The sequence below is a fragment of the Mauremys reevesii genome, linkage group 15 (genome assembly GCF_016161935.1).
Source record: "Mauremys reevesii isolate NIE-2019 linkage group 15, ASM1616193v1, whole genome shotgun sequence".
In the NCBI taxonomy this organism is placed as follows: Eukaryota; Metazoa; Chordata; order Testudines; family Geoemydidae; genus Mauremys; species Mauremys reevesii.
In genome coordinates this window covers 7048203-7070091 of record NC_052637.1, presented here as the reverse complement: position 1 = coordinate 7070091, position 21889 = coordinate 7048203, and the positions used below count along the sequence as shown (strand labels likewise).

General features: G+C 47.1%; 1 pseudogene; it reads left to right on the top strand.

Moving 5' to 3' along the window:
- The first annotated feature begins 5916 nt into the window (after nt 1-5916).
- Nucleotides 5917-21860, top strand: LOC120383932 (annotated as a pseudogene).
- The last annotated feature ends 29 nt before the right edge of the window (nt 21861-21889 follow it).

Sequence of the window (21889 nt, the reverse complement as noted above, 5' to 3'; positions counted from 1 at the left end):
CCAGGCTCAGACTGCAGTCTGGAGCTGTGTGGGTGGGAAAAGATAGTACTGTAAACCCTGAGATCAGCCTGTTCACATTGCTCAGACAGCAGCTCCCAGACCCTGGAGATTGCTTGGGTCTCAGTTTCTTGCACTGTCAATCCATACACAGAGCATTTATTGAGCGCAGGTGATAGCCAATCTCATCACTGCCCCAGGACTATGTAAGCCTGTTTGCCACTGTCCTCTAGGGAGCCAGGAGGACCCTGGGGATCCTGGGCCAGACAGTTACTGAGACATGGGGGAAACAGCCCACCGGGGAAGGAAACAGGCTTCTGTAGCCACAGTCCTCCCAGCCCCCTATGACCTGAGCACTCCCATCTACCCAAAGTGTTCTGGCTTTATCTTTATAACCTGAGAAGACTCCTGTTCACCCAATCTTTGAGCCTCATGACCTGTGTTACTCTCCCTCCCCCTTTGCAGCCCCCAGAGATGAGAGAGGAGGGGGTGTGAGCTGGAGCTGCAGGAGGAGCAGATTTCAGATGGGCAGCCATGTTAGTCTGTACTGCAAAAACAATGAGGAGTCCTTGTGGCACCGTGGAGACTAACAAATTTGCATATAGGATGCTTTGTAACAGACCCACTTCATCAGGATGCATGGAGGCAAAAATACAGTAGGCAGGTGCATAAATATTACAGCACATGAAAAGAGGGGAGTTCTACTTTCATGGCCAGTGCTAACCATGGCCAATTCAATCAGGGAGGTAGCGATAGTAGGACCTGAGGGGGCAGGTGTGGGGGACTCCACCTTCTCCCCCAAACATCTAATTAATTTATTGTGTGTTTCCTGCTGCATCCCATTTATCTGTCCCCCAGTGCGGCTATTTAATTCGTAACCAGAACTAATATAGTAAAAACATCCACACGCGTTAGTGAGCCATTTCTATAACAAAGGCTGGTATTTTACTAGCCAGGACTGACAAAGGGTAACGCTGGCTAACTCTGCGATTTCAATCTTTGCTCTTTCACACTCACCGCATATCAGCTGCACGGCACAAAAGGGCATTCCACCCGCTGGGATTAAAGTCATTAGAGTGTAAAATCACTGAGCACAGATGGACCTGGACACTCAGTTTATACAATTTACAGCTCAGTGATAAAAGTTGAAAAAACAAGGTAACTTCTGGACCGGGACTTTATCTCCTAGGGCGCCCTACTAACTACTGAGGAGTTTTCACAGCACATGCCTGGGCAGTACAGCACTAACGAGTTCTCTCCCATCTCCCCCCGCTGCTCCTTGGGCTTTCAGGAGCAGCCAGAGTCTGTGCTCTGTTCAGGAGTGAATTGCAGTTGCTGTATCGACTTGGAGTGGCACAGTGGACGAAGGATCCCCTGGGTGCTAAGTTCCTGCTCTGACCCCATTGCACAAACCCACCCACACCCTGGAGAGCCAATTGCAGATCCCCTACTCTGAGTTAACCTTGAACCTGGGGGAAGCGGCCTCAGTGCACCATGGATGCGGGAACCCAGCACTGCCAACTAGTGCAAATGGGCTGCATTCAGCTTTCTAATGTTGCAGTCCCTCTGGAGTGTGTTTCATCTTCCCAACCCCTGTGCTTTATCTGCAGAGAACCCAGTTGCTGGAGTGGAAGTCAATTTCACTTCCTGGGTGACTGACCAAGTCACTTCTAGGTTGATCCAAAACCCTGTGAAGTGATTGGGAATGTGCTTCCATTTATTTCAATAGGGGAACTAAATCAATTCATTAAGAACTATGCTTAGCTTCTGTGCAAATAGAGTGCTAGGGACTCCATCTCAGCCCATCCTGGCTAATATGCCATTGATGGACCTATTCTCCACATACTTATCTCTGTTCTTTTCTGAACCCTATTATAGCCTTGACCTTCACAGCATCCTTTGGCAAAGAGTTCCACACGTGGACTGTGGAAGCCAAAGTGTGAAGAAATACTTCCTTTTGTTTGTTTTAAACCTGCGTTTGTAAAGTAATTTCATTGGTGACTAGTTCTTTGTTACCAGAAGGAATAAATAACACTTCCTTATTTACTTTCACCACACCAGTCATGACTTTATAGACCTTTATCCATATCCCCTTAGCTGCTGTCTCTTTTCTTCCTTCTTCCAAGCTGAAAAAGTCCCAGTCTTATTAATCGCTCCCACATATGGAAGACATTCATCTGTTCCACTAATCATTAACTTTTTTTTGCCCAATTTTTGTTGCTCTTTTTCTGTACTTTCTTCCAATTCAGATAAATATTTTTTGCTAGGGAGTATTGACAGATCTGCATGCAGTGTGTAGTTCCTGGAAAGAATTCCATATTGTCTCACTGACGAAGTAGCTAGAGATGTGGGCAAAGTGGACTTCCAGGCACAGGTCTTTACAGATGTTGCTGTCTATATGGCTAGTGTGCTGGATATGTCTAGTAACATGTAGAAGGAATTGGTGCTTTTGCATTGGAGTGGGTCAGGAACCAGAATGTCCTTTTTGTGAAATTCCATTTTTATTTTTGTACTGAATCAGAATGAAAAATCCCGCAGCCTACAACGCTAAATGAAAATTTATAATTTGGGGTGAATTGAAATGTTTCATTTCAATAAAATTGTAGAGTTCTATTCTGATTTTGACTTTTCATTATATATTATGATCGATAATGTCATGTACACTTTGAGATAAAGTTGTTTCAAACTGAAAAACCAAAGGGAACATTTAACTTTGTAACCTAAGGTGCCTGGGGCAGCCCACGTGAATATGCCACAGTCAGGGCAGGCTTGAAAAGGAGAACAGATTATCGATAACTGGTGGATAACACTGAAGTTAAACTCACCAACCAGTCACAAACTGTGCTCCTGATCCTCCACACTGATTAGCAAGAAGCTGGAAAAAAAGAAATCACACAGCCCCCTTTATTGCACTCCAGTTCTCTGGCTCCCAATCTGCACCTAGAGCCGGTACAATGAGAAGTTATTTGAAACTCTGCTCTCTATAGAAAATGTTCTTCTGACCTCAAAGGTCAGCCACATTGCCAGGTCAGTACTAGTTTGGATCTTACCCAAAATACCAGGCTGCCAGCCAATCCCTTAGTGTGTAAAACTAAAGGTTTATTAGAAAAGGAAAACAAGAAGAGAGTTGTTAAATGGTAAAGCAATCAGGTGCATACATAAGAATTTAAAGTCCATATATCAGGTTCTTGCAGTATTGGTGAGTTTGTTGTCTCGAGAGTCCTCTGAAACACATCCACAGCTTGGATGGGTCTTTCAGTCCTTTGTTCAGAGCTTCAGTTTGTAGAGAAATTGCTCCAGAGGTAGGAAGCAGGATTATTGAAGACAAAATGGAGACGATGCAGCTGCTTTTTATATTCTTTTTGCCATGTGGCTTGTACTTTCCGTGTCCCAAACACAAACTTCAAAGCACATGGAAAAGCCATAGAGCTCTCTTCCATAGCCATGCCCCTCCATGTCTTGTTGACTCATACAGTGTAGCTCTGGCTTTTTCAATGGATCCATTGTACGCTGATGGCCCTTGCTGGGTCATGGAACAGGGTAGGCAGTGCTGATACCAATCTCTCGGGGGGTGTCACCCAGATACACAGCACAATTTGAAATACAGATACACCACACATATTCCTAACTCTCGATACAAAGACGACACAAACATATAAACGTGATCTTATTTAGCAAATTGTAACTTTCCCACTGATACCTTACACAGTATATCTGGTAAGATTCATTGCACTTTTATTATATAGGTATCAACAGTGGTGAGCTCCAGCCGGTTACACCGGTTCACATTTGAACCAGTTGTTAAATTTAGAAGTTTTTTAGAACCGGTTGTTCCAGGACAACCGGTTCTAAAAAGTTTAAATTTAACAAAGGCTCGGGCAGCTGTCCACCCGGCCCCCTGCCCCAGCTCACCTCCCCCTCTCCCCTGAACGCTCCACCCTCCTTCTCCTCCCCCTCCCCTGCTTCCCGTGAATCAGACGTTCGCGGGAAGCCTGAAACAAGGAGCAGGCAGGTAAGCCGGGTGGGGGGGATGGCGCGTGTGGCCCAGTCCAGCTCCACTTGAGCGGCTCCCCCTGGCCCCGGCCAAGCACCCCGGCTCGGGCTGGTCCCGGCTGAGCGGCCTGACCCGGCCCAGCTCGGGACCCACGGCACTGGCTCCGTGCCGGCAGAGCAGCTCCAGCCCGACCCGGCCTGGGGAGTTGGGTCCTGCGGCTCCAGCCGAACGGCTCCAGCCCCGGTGCCGACCTGGGGAGTCGGGCCCTGCGGTTCCGGCCGAGCGGCTCGGCCCCGGCAACGGCCCGGAGTCGGGCCCCACGCTTCTGTCCGAGTGGTGCCTGCTCTGGCCCGGCCCGGCTCAGGAGTTGGGCCCGCGCGCCGGTTGTGGTCCCGTGGAGTGGACCCGGTCCCGGCCCCAGGCAGTGTGGTAGGGGCAGGAGGTGTTCGTGGGTTGTGGGGAGTGGATAGGGTCAGGGCGGTCAGAGGGCAGAGAACAGGGGGATTGAATGGGGGCAAGGGTCCCGGGGAGCAGTCAGGAAAGAGCAGGGTTGGATGAGGTGGTGGGGCACTCAGGGACAGAGAGAAGGGTGGTTAGATGGGGTAGGGGTCCTGGGGGGGCATCGAGAATGAGAGGAGGGGTTGGGTGGGGCGGCAAGGGGCAGTCAGGGGACAGGGAAGGGGGGGGATGGGTCAGGGATCCCAGGGGGGGTGTCAAGGAACATGAGGGGTTGGATGGGGCACGACCACCCCCGGGGGGGGGCACGACCCCATCATGAGGCGAGGAGGAGGGAACCTGTTGTTAATATTTTGGCAGCTCATCACTGGGTATCAATATCATCAGAAAGTGTCCCACGTATTCCATACAGCATCATAAACCTTATTGAAATGCTTACTGGAAAAAAAATCATCCACGTGGAAACATTCCCACGAAAAGTTTCAGTGTCAACAAAATGACATTTTCTGACAGAAAAATTGTTCTTTTAGACTTTTTTTTGACCAGCTCTCATTTTTACAACTGTGTGACTAAAGAACAGGGCACGCTGCATGGCAGTGGGGTATCTGCAATATTTTGGAGGAGTTAATGCCAGTTTGGACTCATCACTAGGTCCCTACCACATTCTGGGTCCATTTTGGTCAATTTCATGGTCATAGGATTTTTAAAATAGTCCCGACCCAAAAGAGGGTCTCGTGTGTGTGGAGGGGGGGATCACAAGGCTATTGTAGGGGAGTTGTGGGATCGCCACCCTTACTTCTGAGCTGCTGCTGGCAGGGGCTCCGTCTTGAGAGCTGGATGGCCGGAGAACAGCGGCTGCTGGCCAGGCACCCAGTTCTAAAGCCAGAGCCAGCAACACCACCAGCAGCAGAAGTCAGGGTGGCAGGGTGTTGGTGGTGGTGGTGGTGGTGGTGTGTGTGTGTTCCTGGCAGCTTTCTACCCCGGTTGGGGACTGACAGCTGTGGCCACAGCCTCTCTGCCCTGGTCAGGGGCTGACAGCCACCCTCATTTGTGCTCTGCCTTCAGAGCTGGGCTCCCAGCCAGCAGCCCCAGGGCTTCCTGCAGCCGGGAGAGGTTCCCAGAGGTGGATCTGAGCCGGCTTCAGGAGCGGCTCCTGCAGGGGAATATAAAGACCCATCTCTCCCCAGACTGGTCTGGGACTAGCAGCTGGCACCCAGCGCATGGTAGGAACCCCCAGCTGGGGTGCCTCCAGCCCTACCTCTCCCCAACAATAGATGGATTTTAAGGGGGAGATCAGATTTCACATTCCATGTGGCGTTTTTCAGAGTGGAGAATTTGGTAGGGCCCTGCTCATTACACTTCATTCAAAGGTTCTTTACAGGCCACAAAAAACAAACAACAGGAGTCTGCACCCAGAAAGGAAATGCCTGATGACTAGGCAATATTCAGTCAGCCCATTTTGAGCAGAAGGAAGTGAAAGTAAATTCCTCTCTGGTCTCTTTCCTGCACTAGAAGCCATGGCTGCTGCGAATCCAGCAAAAACACTCCAGGATGAAATCACCTGTACCCTCTGTCTGGAGTATTTTAAAGATCCGGTGTCTCTAGACTGTGGGCACAATTTCTGCCAAGCCTGCATCACCCAGTGCTGGGAGGATTTGATACAGATGTCTCCTGCCCGGAATGTGGAAAGCTCTTTCCCCAGAGGAACCTCAGGCTGAACAGGCAGCTCAGGAGTATTGTGGAAGCAGCCAGAGAACTCAGGTTGCCGTCAGGGAGGGAACCAGAAACAAAGAGACTGTGTGAGAAACACAAGGAGCCTCTAAAACTGTTCTGCAAAGAGGACGAAATCCCCATCTGCCTGGTGTGTGACAGATCCAAGGAGCACAGAGATCACACCGTCATTCCTGCAGAGGAAGCTGCCGAAGAATTCAAGGTAGGAAATGACCAAATGTTATTTTTACAGACAGATAAGGCCTTGGAAAGTCACCTTCCCCAGCATGAGGGTTTCTGAGCCCCAGACAGTGAGCCTGCACTGGAGAGGAACAAGAGACTTCAGGCCTAAGTAGGTTTCAGGCAACTGGGAATCCTCCAAAGGCTTGTGCAGGTGGAGAAGTGTGACCCTAAATAAAATATGCAAAGGATAATATGCTGGAGTGTGGGGGGAGTGAGTAACCCGCACCCCACTCCTCCTGCTCCCCATATGTGGAGTCCTGGGCAGTGACCCCCCTTCTCTGCCCTTCCCCACTGCCACCATCTCCCAAAGCTATTAACCCCATGCTGCTCCTGCCCTTGGGGCTGAGGGAGCAGAAGGATGTAGCCGGGCTGTCCTCATGGCCCACATCCCTTTATCATTTTCCTGCAGAGCTCCTCACCCAGGCCGGAACCGAGGGAGTTGTGCTGCACCCTCATGAGACGTAGGAGGGGACTGGAATGGAGCTCCCATCCTGCACAGCCTAGCAAATCTGTCGATGCAGGAAGCAGGGACTGGGTTGGAGGGGGCAGCAGAGCAATGTGGCATGTAACAGGGTCACTGCCTCCAGAGTGCTCCCTCCTGGCCTGGGGCTCTGCCTCAGTTTCCCTCTGAGGTTCCCAGGAAAAATCCACAGTGCCTTTCTGTGGCCAGTAACACCCCTGCTCTCTCAGTAGTGACTCGCAGGACTTCTAGTCTGGAGATCAGCCTTATCCCCCGTGGACGCTCCAAGGCCTCTTTTGCCTTCTCCACAGGCCTCCTCCCTCTGGCTCTCCATAGGCCTCTGTTTTGCAAACCCCAGGCCTGATTGAATCGCATGACCCCCCCGGCCACCACTCCTCCATTTTCCCCACCTGGGGAGGAGAACTGGCAATGTCACAGATGGGGCAGAGACCCCTCTCCCTTTATAGGGCCAGCCATCCTGTGACCGGCGTCATCCCTCTTCCACGTTTCCTGAGGCCACGGGGAGAGAGTCCCAGTCCTGAAAATTTCAGTTGGGAAATTTTGGCTGTAGATTTCAGTGCCCATAAAGTTTCCATGTTGACATTAATAACAATTCATAATCAATAGAACGTACTGATTTCTGTTACAGTAGCATCTCTGAGCCCCAGTGAGGGATTAGGGCCCCATTGTGCAGGCACCGTGCACAGCAAGTCAGGCAAAGAGAGTTCACAGTCAGAGTCTAACGAAGACGATCTGCAGCAGGTAGATAAAGAAACGACCAGGGCTTGGAGTGGGGGACAAGTAAAGAGCATTGTGTTTGCATACACTGGCAATCACGATAGTTAGGTCATCATGGGTGGTCACCATTCCAGATTTCAAAACTATCCATTTTTTCTGGTGCAGACTTAGGTGCCTGCACTTTCTATGGGGAATGCTTTAGGTGCTTGCGTGGCAGCAGGCACTAGGAGTGAGTCTACAGCCCAGTCTCCCCTAGCCTATTATACCCACTGACTATGGGAGGCTAAGCCTAAGCCTCCTGGTGCAGTCACCACTAACCCGCGGTTGGACACCTTGGCCGTGGTGGTACCGCTTGTGCTCCACGCCCTGCCCATCCCTGCTTTGCCCTTCCCTGAGGCCCCCTTCACCCACCGCTGCCTCGAGAGTCGCTCCTCTCCTCCACTCCACGCCCTCTCTGGAGGTCCCCACCGTCCCTCCTCTCCTCCACCTCCTCCCTCGTGAGGTCCCCCCGCCCACCATGTTCCTTCTTTCCTCCATCTCCCTCCCCCGCGAACTCCCCGTGACAGATCTTAGTTACCAATTTGCTTGAGGCATCAGGTGATTAGGCTGAGACTGCAGGATTGTTTGGGAGGAGATGACAGAACACACCAAGTGTCTATGTTATAAAGCTTTATTAATAAAATAACAGTGGAGAGTGATGGGTGCTCCCCACACTCCGTAGAGGAAGGAATAAACTGTTAGTGCTCCAAGTCCTAACCCACTTTTATACTCACACACTTACTACCCGAGGCTGGCCAGGCCTGGGTGTAACATATGAAGAAGAGGGGGAAGGGTGGACAGGAGTTCTGTCCTGTGTGCACAGGTCGTCCAGGGTCCACTGTGATCTCCGAATTGCTCCAACTCTTAGGAGGATTTTAAGTCCTGGGTTCCCTTGCGGGTATTCCATTTTGTGGCCTCTGTTCCTGGTGCTCTTTGTGCCAGTCCAAACTGGCTTTCTGGTCTTCTCGCTTTCCCAAATAACAACGGCTCCAGGGACGCGAAGCTCTGCTCCCCACCTTGTTGTTTCGCATGTGTTTTTTATTTTTGCAGCCCTGGTTCAGTGTACTTTTTCTTTTTTCTTTTCTTTTTGGCTGTGGCTGGGTGAGAGAGAAACTTCATCTAGCACTGTGACCTTGGACTGGGGCCAACATCTTATTGTCAGACCAAGCTTGCTAGCTGCAGTGTTGAGTTAACCCGTTCTCTGCTCTCTTTGTCCTTCCCCCTTTGACAGGACCGGCTCTACAGTTTTCGCCGCCCCAAGCAGCGCACCGAATTGCCGCCCTGAGCGGGCAGCGGGGGCAGTCTGTGTGCCCTTAGGGCGGCAGGCGTGTTTCGCGGTGGCGGCATCAGTGGCAGCTTCTGTGTTTAGCTGAAGCCGCCCGGACAGCTAAACATAGAAGCTCCTGCTTCGGTGCCACCACCGCGGAAACGCCTGCCACCCTAAGGGCACACAGATTGCCCCCACCGCTCAGCGGCAATTCGGCGTGCTGCTTGGGGGCAAAACAATAGGGACTGCCGCCTTGCAGAATGCCGCTCCAAGCACCAGCTTGGAATGCTGGTGCCTGAAGCCGCCCCTGCCGTTTGGCCTCGCAGCCTGCAAAGGAATCTTCCACTCTACACTCACACCTTTGACTCTCCCAAAATGCTTCATGATGCTTGCAACAGCATTAGCAACATGCACTGCTGATCTGCCTTCCCCAGGGGAACCTTTAAGGTTGTGACAAACCCCGCCCCCACCACCACCACTCGCCAGGTCCAAGTATGTGATGCCAGTTTCCTGTTGGTGTAAATTAATGGAGTAACAAGGTCAAACAACATCAAAGAGTCTGAAAATAAAACACTCCCAGTGTCCATTAATATGACTCCACTTCCTTAATATCTCTGATGATATAAACCTACTGGATTCTCCAGTGATCTCTGGAGTGTTTGTGCTGGAAAAGCCTCCCCCTCCCCCCCACTCCTAAAACTAAAAATAACACCACTCAAATCATTTTCTATTTCTTCAGGAAAAGATTCAGGCCCACTTGAAGACTCTGAGGGAAGAGAGAGAAAAGCTGCTGGGATGTAAAGTGAGCGGAGAGAAGAGAAGACAGGAGTATCTAGTAGGTGCCCGTCTTTATTAACCTGCTGTTGTAAGGAGCCAGATGCAACCTGAATCAGAGCAATAAGGAGAGGCCAGCAATCTAGAGGCCAAATTATGTTTTATCTCAATCAATTGGGGGTAAAGCAGAAATCAGTTGGGGGTAAAGCAGAAATAATCACACGTAAATCAAAATTACGTTTTTTTCACAGGAATTACTACTTAGGCTTACGTCATAAATGAGTGGTTATCAACCTTTTTGCATTTGCAAATTTCAAATGGAGGTGTGGACTCCTGTGAAAATCGATTGTGTGTATAGTTGATTTCTGTTCAGTCAGTTTTCAGTCTGTGTTTTGCGAACCTCTTAGCCATTGGCTGGGTCTATGGATCACAGGTTGAAAACCACTGCCATAAACTACGGTAAACCATGATTCTTATCTGCTGCATATTAACTATTGTTACCTTAATTAAACTCACTGTATAGGTAGCAATTAACATGAATGAAATAACAGAATTTTCAATTAGAAAATCTAACCCATTAGAACAGCCCCCCACTGTTACATGTGCACTCCTCATTTCACAGTTCTCTGCCTCTGTCAGCCCACAGTTTGGAGGATGTTTAGTTTTGTCTTGAGGAATCCTCTTGTGTGAGTTTTGTTTACTGTTCTGAGCTCCACCTTAAATAAAGCCACGCATTCCTGAGTGTGATGTGTTGGGTTCTATCCCTCCACTCCCTTCTGGCTTACACAGTCTCTTTGTGCTCTGACAATTTCTCCATTCCTGTCATTCCCCTTGTATGCCTGAGGGTGCTGTCCAGAGATGTTGATTTTCTTGTTTTCACTACAGCTCACATCCTCCTTATTTCTTAAGTCAGTTTCTCTTTAGTTACAGTTTTTCTTTCATTCCGGATTATTTCCCTCACATGTCACTCTTCTGAATGATTGCTTTGTGGCCTTTGGGAATATGAACTTTTGTCTGCTGCTTCATGATCCTGAGATACTGTGTGTGTGTGTGTGTGTGTGTGTGTGTGTGTGTGTGTGTGTGTGTGTGTGTGTGTGTGTGTGTGTGTGTGTGTGTGTGTGTGTGTGTGTCCGGCTCCAGGCACCAGCGTAACAAGCAGGTGCCTGGGGCGGCCAGTGAAGAGGAGGGCAGCACGTCCTGCCATTCTGCGGCAATTCGGCCGCGTGGCCGTCACTCCCTCTGGGAGTCAAGGACCTGCTGCCAAATTGTCCCCGATCGCCATCGCGGTTTTTTTGTGCTTGGGGCAGCAAAAACACTAGAGCCGGCTGTATGTATGTGTGTGTGTGTGTGCATGTGCGTGCGCGTACCTGTGCACACATCCATACAGAGGGCCTGAAAAATCCTCTCCCTAGAAAAGGCAACATGATGCTCTTTGGATTCTAAGTTTTCATTTCTATTAATGAATTAATTTCCAGCTTTTGTAGCTGTAATAATTTTTTTCCCAGTGTGAACTGAATGTATCCAATGCAGAGCTCTCTGCCTGAGTCTGCAGATTTTTGTGTTATAGTTTCATTTGTTTTTTTTCTTCCCACATGTCTCTGTTAACGTGGTTCTGAGTAGAGCTCAGCACATACCAGATCTTTTTCATTGGCTGGGTATTAAAAAAAAAAAAAGGTTGAATCAAAGATGTTTTGTTTCAGTTTAGAGCATTATAAAATCCTGGGGAAAAAAGAACAAGAAAATGTTTTGATTTTTCATTTATTTCTTTTTGTAACAAAACAACTGGTGACAGTGACAGGAATTCATAAAACGTTTCAATGTCGACAAATCTGTATTTTCCCTGGAAAAGAATGTTAGTACAGAAAATGCCACCCAGCTCTAGTGCTGAGTCCTGCTTCCGCTGCTTTGGATCTGCGTCTCCAAGGCTCTCGATAATGCACTATCCATGTCAGACATGCAAACGTTGAAAGATGTGAGAAACCCCTCTCTCTAGTAACCACGGGATATTGTTCAGTGTCAGATGATTTAGAATTTACAAAGGGCATGCATCCGACAAAGTGGGTATTCACCCACGAAAGCTCATGCTCCAAAATGTCTGTTAGTCTATAAGGTGCCACAGGACTCTTTGCTGCTTTTATAGAATTTACAAAGAAATTCTCCCTCCAGCACACTCAGCAACAGGGCTGGATTAAGACCTTTAGAGGCCCTAAGCATTGAAAAGATTATGGTGCCCCCCCATATGTAATTCAAAATAAAAACAATACTATACCATAAAATATTTTTTTTAAATGACACAAAACTTACATGTATGTCGAAATTAAAATAGCTTCTTTCTAGATTTTCTGATTGCAAAATTCTGGATAAGTTCATCAAAGTTGACTTGACGAAGCATGTCCGCTTCCATACACAATAGGGAAAGTGAATCAAGTCTGTCCTGACACATTGTTATTCTCTGTGGGTTTTTTATTCTTTTCGGCTGAGAAAAAGAGCATTCTGCAGAGCAGATAGTAATCATCAATCTTAGAAAAATAGGTAGCGTGATCTCTACATTTGGAAATACACATTGTATTCCGTCTTCCAATATTATGTCATGGAGATCAATGTGACTGAATTTCATTTTTCCTGTTTCATTAAACTTTGCATTCATAACAATGGAACTGCCGTACTTCTCCACAGAGATTCATGTTCAAGTCAACAGGGTATGAGTCAACTAGCTTTTGGGAACCCTGTGAATATTGTTTGGCAGATAAGCCCATATCATTTAGAAAAGAAAATCTCACCTCTCCTCTTCATATGAGCTTCAAGTGTATCAATTATAGCGTAGTAAGTAGATATGCGAAATTTGTCTCTAGGATTCAATACTGTTTCTGTTGCACTGCTATCATTTGCTTGTTTTTTTCCTGGTTCGCTTGTGGGACTGGGCTTCTTTGTAGTTAGTATCAGGCAAGATATCTTTTGATATGTCTTCAAATCTTTTAAAATCATTCTTCAAAGCGTGTAAGTGGTCTGCTAATGATTGGCAGAGGTCTGCACATGTTTTCAAATCCAATTCTTTTTCTTGGAAGCTTGACTTGTGTGGTAAAGTGTTGTAAAACTTCATCACACATGGTCAACATGAATACAAACTCTAGTTCTTGCATCTTGTTTGCAATGTTTTCTGTCTCTCAAAGTTTCTCCCTTTTGTGATTGGTCTTCAGCTATACTTTCTAATGCAGCCACAATCTTTGAGTAGGACTCCAGAATTGCACTTGTTGCCACTGCATGTGCCTCCCAGCGAGTATTAGAAAGAGATTTCAACGCATGATCGTTGCCCAAATATGTTTTAAGAACTTCCCATCAGTGTGTTGAGGCAGAGAAAAATTGTATAAAGTAACTGGATCGTTGAGAAAAACCTTACTGCCACCGGACAACAATCAGCACTGTGGCCAACAAGATTGAGAGAGTGTGCAGCACATGGTATGAATATGGCATATTTGTTCTGTTCTAAAAGCTTCTTCTGTATTCCTTGATAATGCTCTGAGATGTTGGCAGCATTGTCATAAGACTGACCTCTGCACTTTGAGAAATCTATTTTGCAAACTTAGCACAGATAATGCAGTATTAGATTTGCTGTTTCTTCACCAGTGTAGCTTTTCAAATTGAGGAATGTTATAAATCGTTCAACTGGTTTTCCATCTGTGGGAGACACATATCTTAGTACAATACTCAATTGATCAATATCTGAAAGATCAGGTGTAGAGTCGACAGATAAACTGAAGTACCCAGCAGTACTTAATTCATCCACAATAGCTGAACAAACTTTATCACTCATTAGACCAATGAGTTCATCACATATTGTCTTGGATAAGTATGATGGGTTCCCTTTGCCAGCATTCCCATATTTTGAGATATGGCCTGCTAAAATGGGTCAAACTGAGCCACAAGCTCAACAATCCCAAGAAATTTCCAATCTGCAATGATCTAAATGTGTCATTTGATCCCCGGAAAGGCAGACCACGTTCAGCTAATGTTTGAATAACAGCTATAACACGCTGCAAGCCATGTTGCCAGTATTCGTGCTCCCCTTTAATTTGTCCTTACAGTTTGTGTGTCAATCCAAAGCCCTGTCTTCTATTTAAATATGTCAACATTGAATCTCTGTGAGTTGTTCAATTAAAAACAGTATTCCACCAGTCACTAAATCCATCTGCAGCAATCCGAGATGTTGAAGGTTTATATGCAAAAGTTTGCAATCAAAACAGTACACAGACCCTGTTGATGGTGAATACAGTAGCCATTCTCGAGTGTATTTCTCACCATTTGCTTTCATGCCAAAAAAATTTTTTTGTGGACAATATCTTGTTTGTTTGCCATTGGTAAAGTCCACCTGATTTCTCAAATGGCCCAGTGTGGTGCTGACAATCATTTGGTCCACGATCTATCCAGTAAGCTACATCATCGGTACTGAAATCAACCCACATACCAGGATCTTTTCTCCTATTATTTACAGCATGAGCAGGTTCAGTCTCTGACACATCCACACCTTCTAGAACAATGTCTGTTTACCACCAGGAGTAGGATGATCAGTTACAGTCTCTGACACATCCACATGTTCTGGAATGGTGTTTGTTTCACCAATAGAAGAGAGGTCAGTATCTGAAACACATACAGGTTTTGGAACAATGTCTGTGCTACTGAGAGAATATGTTGCTTCTGATGGATTCGCTTTGAAAATGATGTCAGTTTTGGAAGATTTTGGAAAATTTCACTAGTTTTTGTTTTTTTCTTCCACCAGTTTATGTATCTGTGCTCCACTCAGTTGGTTACATTTCATCCTGCCCCTTATCTCAGTTATCTGAACTTAAAAAACAACAAATTACAAAACGTACACTATTTTTATGTATATATAAGGAAAAAACAAATCAAGTATGTATAATTCAGAAGAATATATCAATAATAAAACATACATTTATTGCAATACATGAAAGGATCTGATTTCCTCGCATTAGTTCGGATCTACGTTAGTAGGACACCCCCCTGGTTTAGGTGGGAATAAGTAATAAAAAGAGAACAGAAAAACGGGGGAAGAGTGTGTAGTGGAGTGTAAGGAAGTCTAACAAAGTTCTGATTTTTCCCACAATGACTACTTTGATGCTTTTTTGGAAATATCAAATATCAAATTTTTTCAAAAAAAAAATCTCTTTTTTGGGTGCCCCCTGCTTTGCTCAGTACTCTGTAAAGGGACCCCAGGCTCCAGCCATGTTCTGACCAGCTCTTTCCCTATTTTTGTTTATAGAGAAAGACACAAACTGAGAGGCAGAAGATTGTGTCTGAATTTCAGCGACTGCGGCAGTTCCTGGAGGAACAAGAGAGGTTCTGCTGGCCCAGCTGGAAAAGCTGGACAAGGAAATTGAGGAAATACAGAATGAAAATGCCACTAAACTCTCCAAGCAGATTTCCCATCTCAGTGATCTGATCAGTGAGATGGAGGGGAAGTGTCAGAAGCCAGTGAGTGAATTCCTGCAGGTGAGACTCAAGTGAGAAACATCCAGGATCTCCACACAGGAACAGAACAGCTCCTAAATTATAAGTACTGTGTTTCAGGAGTCAGAGATCCCAGTGTAACTCAGCATGTGCATTCTTGACATGTGAATAACTATTGTTCACTGCAGAGTGACAGACACATTGATATTAGAGATGGAAAACCCCCATTAGCTCAGTGAATACATGGCCCTGGAGCCAGGGCAGAGCCTCTTTTCCCCATACTTGCAAAATTCCTTCTTTGGAATGTTAAGTATGTGTCAGCTGGGACTGAAATTCTCTCTCTCCTCCTCTAGGATATCAGAAGCACGCTGAGCAGGTATGTGTCTCTCTCACACTCCCCCTCACAATTCACAATGCTGGGAAAGAGCTTGGGAGATGATATTAGCACTGCATCTCACAGGGGCTCTACAGCAAAATGTGTGGGGAAGGTCACATTTTGGATACAAATCTCTCTGATCAACTTCATCCTGAGGTTTTCACCCTTCTTCAGAAGACTCTGGAATTTCCCATACAGTGGGAAGACTGACGTCAAGTATTGTCCACAGATGTCACATCCCTGGGCTGACTTCCTCAGGATTGTGGGGATGGAATATGGGCCTGTCACTGCTAGGACCCTGGTTATCAGAAATTCTAACTCCCAGCCCATTAGAGAAGCCACTGACTAGCAAGAACTTATAATGTGTCACTAAATGAACTATAACCATGTGACATTGTTTCTGTCCAGGTGTGAGAAAGGGAAGTTCCAGCAGCCAGTGGAGATTTCTCCTAAACAGGACAAGAGACTCAGTGATTTCTCCCAGAAAACTGTTGCTCTACTGGAGACTCTGAGGAAGTTCAAAGGTACCTAGAAGGGATCTAGAATGGGAAATTGGGATGAGCTTCTGAGACTGTTGGAGGAGAATGACTCTGGCCTATCTGCTCATAATTAGATTATGTTTCTATTTCATTGTTGGATGAGAATGCCACACATGTGGGGTCCAAGTCACTCAGGTTCATTAACTGAAACCGTTGTTTGTACCAAAAGGATGCCTTGCAATTACTATGAAAGTAAGAAATGACAGACATACTGAAAGACGTATTGGCCCGTTGCCTTCTTCCAGGACATAGGTGCGTCACAGTGGATTTCTCCTATGAAGCTCTCATTACCTTACAATGGCTGACATATTATACACATCCAACTAATATACTCATTAGTTCTTTTCCAATCCTCTTTGAGTGTTTTGACTATTAAGTATCTTATATAGCTCATACAATAGACATGCATGAACTTTTTAATTTTCAGGGCTTTTGCTGTCTCAGACAGGTCCATGTTATTATTCTCTTTTCTGATTGGTTTATTACCACCGATTATGCATAGGTCACTTTGACCCTTGTCTGTGTATGGGGTTTTTGGACTTGCTAACTGGTCCTTGGCACTACATTTTGGGTGTCTGTTGTCTTTAAGCACATTGTGTGGTCACAATATGTCTTTGTCCCACATAGCAACTTATGGACACATAACTTAATAACAAGGTCACTTACAGCAACATTTCCTTATGTCAAACAAACTGCTAACCAGGCCAAAGCCCAGTCAGTCAGTATAAATGCACAATCTCTCTCTGTCCAAACTTATGCATGACCCTTGTACCAATTCACAATACTGAACATAACAACTAGCGGAAAGCAGACAAATGGAGCAGATGTAGCAGAGCCTAGACATCAGGTTTCAGGAGTAATCGTAAACTGTTTTAAAACTATTTTCTTGAATTTACCATAATTGGAAGTGTCACCCATTGGCATCTTATTGAATATATCCAGCGCTCTCCCAGACAACTTTGCAACCAAAGTGGTCATGTTTTGATCATCAGGAATCTCATGCAACACACACAGCCTCTCAAAGGTGATGAAATATTCAGCAATGTCCCCAGTTGCACTGTAGGCAGGACACAATGGCTCCCATTTGTGGATTTTTGAAGAGGTGGGGCCCCCTGGTGTGGGGTTCTGGTTCTGCCTCTCAATTAAGGCCAGTTTATGCTGTCTCACTTTTCCTTCTCCTCCATGGCTTGCTTCTGGACCTTCATTCTTTGACACTCAGTTCCAGGGCAGCTTTGCCTGGTGCTTCTGCCTCCATCTGCAGAAACTGTAATTCCATACGTTTTGTGCTCTTTTCATTTTCTGCTGCCTGCAGAGCTCCCATTTTGCAACTGTTGCACTGTCACTCATTTTCCTGCTTTTCTGCCCCTACTTCCCTTGCCTCAAATAAGCAATTAAAAAATAATAAACTGGTCTTTTCTCCAGCCAACACACTTAACTCATTTAAACTCACCACCAGTGTCTCAGAGCAATAAGCTGTGCCCATGACCCTGTTCCCTGCGCCACTGTGATAGGTTACCCCCCCCACTCTGGGGTGCCACCTGAAGTACTGGGGTCCCACTGAGCCTGCCCATTCCATCAGCCTGGGCTCCCTCACCCTGTCCTGCAGTGCCAGGCCCTCAAGCCTCCTCCAGCACACACACAGGTAGGGACACAACCAGCTGCAGAAAGACACAGACACTAAGATCAGCAGGGCATGGGAAGACTCAGCTAGGGACTTGCCCAGTGCTGAAATGCACCCCTCTTCTGGGGTGGAAAACCAAAATTGCAGTGTCTTTCGCTCCACAGAAAACTGTGCAGCGTAAGCTCATGAAATTTGCTCCCTCCCTAAGTGTAGAGGAAAACAACGAGAAGTCCGGTGGCATCTGAAAGTCTAACAGATTAATTTGGGCATAAGCTTTCATGGGTAAAACCCACTTCTTCAGAAGTATGAAGTGAAAATTGCAGTTACAGGCATAAATATATATTGGCACATGAAGAGAAGGAGTTACCTCACAAGTGGAGAACCAGTGTTGAAGGCCAATTCAGTCAGGATGGATGTGGTCCACTCCCAATAATTGATAAGGAGGTGTCAATACCAAGAGAGGAAAATTGCTTTTGTAGTGAGTCAGCCACTCCCAATCCCTATTCAAGGCCAAATTAATGGTGTTGAGTTTGCAAATGATTTGTAGCTCTGCAGTTTCTCTTTGAAGTCTGTTTTGAAGTTTTTGTTGTTGAAGGATGGCTACTTTTAAACCTGTTATTGAATGTCCAGGAAATTGAAGTGTTCTTCTTCGAGTGATTGCTCTATGCATTCCATTTAGGTGTGCCGCAGGCGTGCAGTTCTTCGGAATTTTTACCTAGCAACACGCGGGCGCTGGGCGCCCTGGAGTGGCGCCGCTATGGCGCTGTATATATACCAGCCCGTCCGGCTCCTCAGTTCCTTCTTTCCGCCCGTGAGCAGCAGTCTCGGGATGACGCAGCCTTCGGCTATGCGGTATTACACTCCGCCACGTCTCATTCTCCGACCCACCGCCTAGGTAAGGCTTGGGAATCACCTAAATGGAATGCATAGGAGCAATCAAAGAAGAAGAAAGACGGTTACTCACCTGTAGTAACTGGTGTTCTTCGAGATGTGTTGCTCCTATCCATTCCAGACCCGCTCCTTCCCCACTGTCGGAATAGCCGCAAGAAGGAACTGAGGAGCGACGGGCTGCCAGGTATATATACAGCGCCATAGCGCGCCACTCCAGGCTCAGCGCCCGCCCGGTGTTGCTAGGGTAAAATGTTCAAGAACTGCAGCGCGCAAGCACACCTAAATGGAATGGATAGGAGCAACACATCTCAAGAACAACAGTTACTACAGGTGAGTAACCGTCTTTTCTCCAATTTTTGTCCCCAATTATGAATTCCACAAACTGGGTTTTAGAATAAACAAAACAAGTTTATTAACTACAAAAGGTAGATTTTAAGTGATTATAAGGGTTAGCAAACAGATCAAAGCAGATTACCTCAGTAAATAAACAAAACCCGCAAACTTTGCTTAACACACTAGATAGGTAGGTTATAAATGAGCAAATCCTCACCCTGGGTGATAAACAGGCTGGCAGATTCCTAAGGCACAAGTTGCCTTGGCTTTCCCAGGTTTTCATACACAGGCTAGTTGCTTCTAGTGTTGGACCGTCGCTTACAACAGTTCAGTCCTTGCCTCTCAGATATTTCCAGGTGTGTGGTTGCAGGGAGAGTGAGGTACGCTCATGATATCATTGTCCCCCTTTTATATCTTCTCCCCACTTGCTGGAAAGTTCTTTTGCTGTCACCTCGGGTCAAACAGTTCCATTGTGTAGTGCTATCTCTGAGGGGTTTCTAGTGTACACAGTTCCTGGGGTAATCCTTGTGCTTGTGTGCATTTCCTCAATAAGCCATTAATATTGCTTGCCCTTTTTACTGTTATACCTGAAAGGCTGCTGGTGGGTGTTTTCAACCTCACAACATGTTTCCATAACACATAAATAACCAAACTTTATAACTTCACACACGACGATAGCACAGACAGGGGCGGCTCTAGCCATTTCGCCGCCCCAAGTACGGCGGCACGCCACGGGGGGTGTTCTGCTGGTCGCCGGTCCTGTGGCTCTGGTGGACCTCCGCAGACTCTGAACATCCCATTAGTGTCAAAAGGACCAAACTGGGTAAGTTACTTTCATGTCAAAGTCTTTGCATGATCTGGGTCTTGGTTATGACAAAAGGCAGTAAGTGAATGAGACAAACCACCTGGAGTCTGAAGGGTGGGAGGATGAGGAGGAGAAAAGTAAATCTCACTTACAGATTGTGTGTCCTGGGACGGATGTGAGGCTACAAGGATATTGGGTCCATTGCTAAGAGATGCCCAAATGAGAGAGGAAATAGATGGTTTCGGATTAGTTTATATTAAATACCTGAGTGTGTCTCTGGGCGTCTCTGTCTGTTTCTCTCTCATAATTAAAACACAGCTCTAGGAGTTCAGAGTGGTGATGCTGTTATAAATATGAAAGCCTGAAATCTCATCTTTTTTATCCTTTCCCCCTCCAGATACTCTGCCGTCTGCACTGAAGACAAAAAGAGGGGAATCTCTAGGAACATTCAGACAGGGTGAGTTTGCAGGTGGAGATTGTCTTTGAATTGTGAGAAAATTCCAGTGAAAACATCTTCATGAGAGTGTAGCTAAAATTACCAACCACACCAACAGCAGCCATGACACACAGCCCTACAAATAAACCCACTGAACAGTGAGGAGATCCCAAGCTGAAGTCACACAAACACTCCTGACAGTTATCTTAGTGCTCAGTTCATGCCCATGCTGATGAACTCTCCCTGAGCAGCATCTGAACAGAGCTCTCTGCCCTGAGGGCTGACACATCCCTCTGCTTCACCCTGGTGCAGGGGGTCTCCCTGTCGCTCTTCTCCAACATCCTGCCTTTCCTTTGGGCTGGGTTGGACTCTCCTATTGGAGCTGCTCACTACTTCCTGGATTGGGGAGATGCTCTCCCTCTGATGCTGGCAGCTCCTCCCTTCTCTCCAGGCTTGGGATGGGGTTACCTCACCTAATGCCACCTCCTACTCTCTGGTCTTAAGCAGCTCTTCCACAATGCTGCACCTTCCTCTCTGTTCCCTAGCCTGTTAGTGGAGGCTGAATTGGGGAGGGAGGTTGCTTCAGGGGTTAAAAGCTGTTGCCTGTTTCCTATGCTCCTGCCTCACTAAGAGATTTTGACACCTTCCTTGCTGTCTCTCTAGTGCTGGGAATGGAGCTGGGAGCTGAAGCCTTTGCATTAAAGGAGAAACTAATGAAGTGGGTCCCATTAAATGGACTGAGGAACTGCAGTAACATCTCTGCTTGGTCTCAGGTGCCCAGGCCAGAGGCAGCTCCTTGAGATCCAGGAGTGTCCCAGCCAGGATGGGGATGCTGGGGAGTGTGAGAAATGGTCCCAGCCTCCCCCAGGGCAGAGCTCTGCCCCTAATGCTCTGATTCTTCCTCTCCCCAGCAAATATGACTCTGGATCCAGACACGGCTCATCCAGAGCTCGTCCTGTCTGAGGACTGGAAAAGTGTGAGACGCGGAAACACACAACAAGATTTGCCCAAGAACCTTGAGAGATTTGACACTGAGCCCTGTGTGCTGGGCTGGGAGGGATTCACCTTGGGGAGACATTGCTGGGAGGTGGAGGTGGTGGCTGGGCAATGTTGGGCTATGGGGGTGGCCAGAGAATCTGTGAGGAGGAAGGGACTGATCAGTCGTAGCCCTGAGGGGGGGATCTGGGCTGTGGAGCGGTGGTGGGGTCAGTTCCGGGCTCTCACCTCCCCTGCGACCCCCCTGCCCCTGAGCCGGGCTCCCAGCAGGATCCGGGTTTGTCTGGACTGTGACCAGGGGCAGGTGACATTTATCAATGCTGGTGATGAGGCCCCAATCTTCACTTTCCCGCCGGGCTCCATCCCTGGGGGGAGAATCCAACCCTGGCTCTGGGTGCTGGGACCAGGATCTGGGCTCAGATTGTGTGCCTGAGACAGGGTGGGGGCATTGAAATAAACCTAGGTGTCCTGAAATCAGCCCCTCAAACTTCAGAAACCATATTCTCTATGACCCTGGAAGGCCTGTGACTTCCAGCAGACTTTCTACTGTACAGTCTCTACGACCCTGTGCGCTCAGTGGGGGTGGTTTGGGGGTGGTCTCTGGGGACTGTCAAACCATAGAGAGCAGGAAGTGATTGAAATGGAGAAGCCAATCTCACTACTCCAGGGATTGCGCAGCCTGTTAGTCACTGTCCTCTATGGTCCAGGAGGACTCTGGGGATGCTGGGTCAGACTGTCACTGAGACAATGG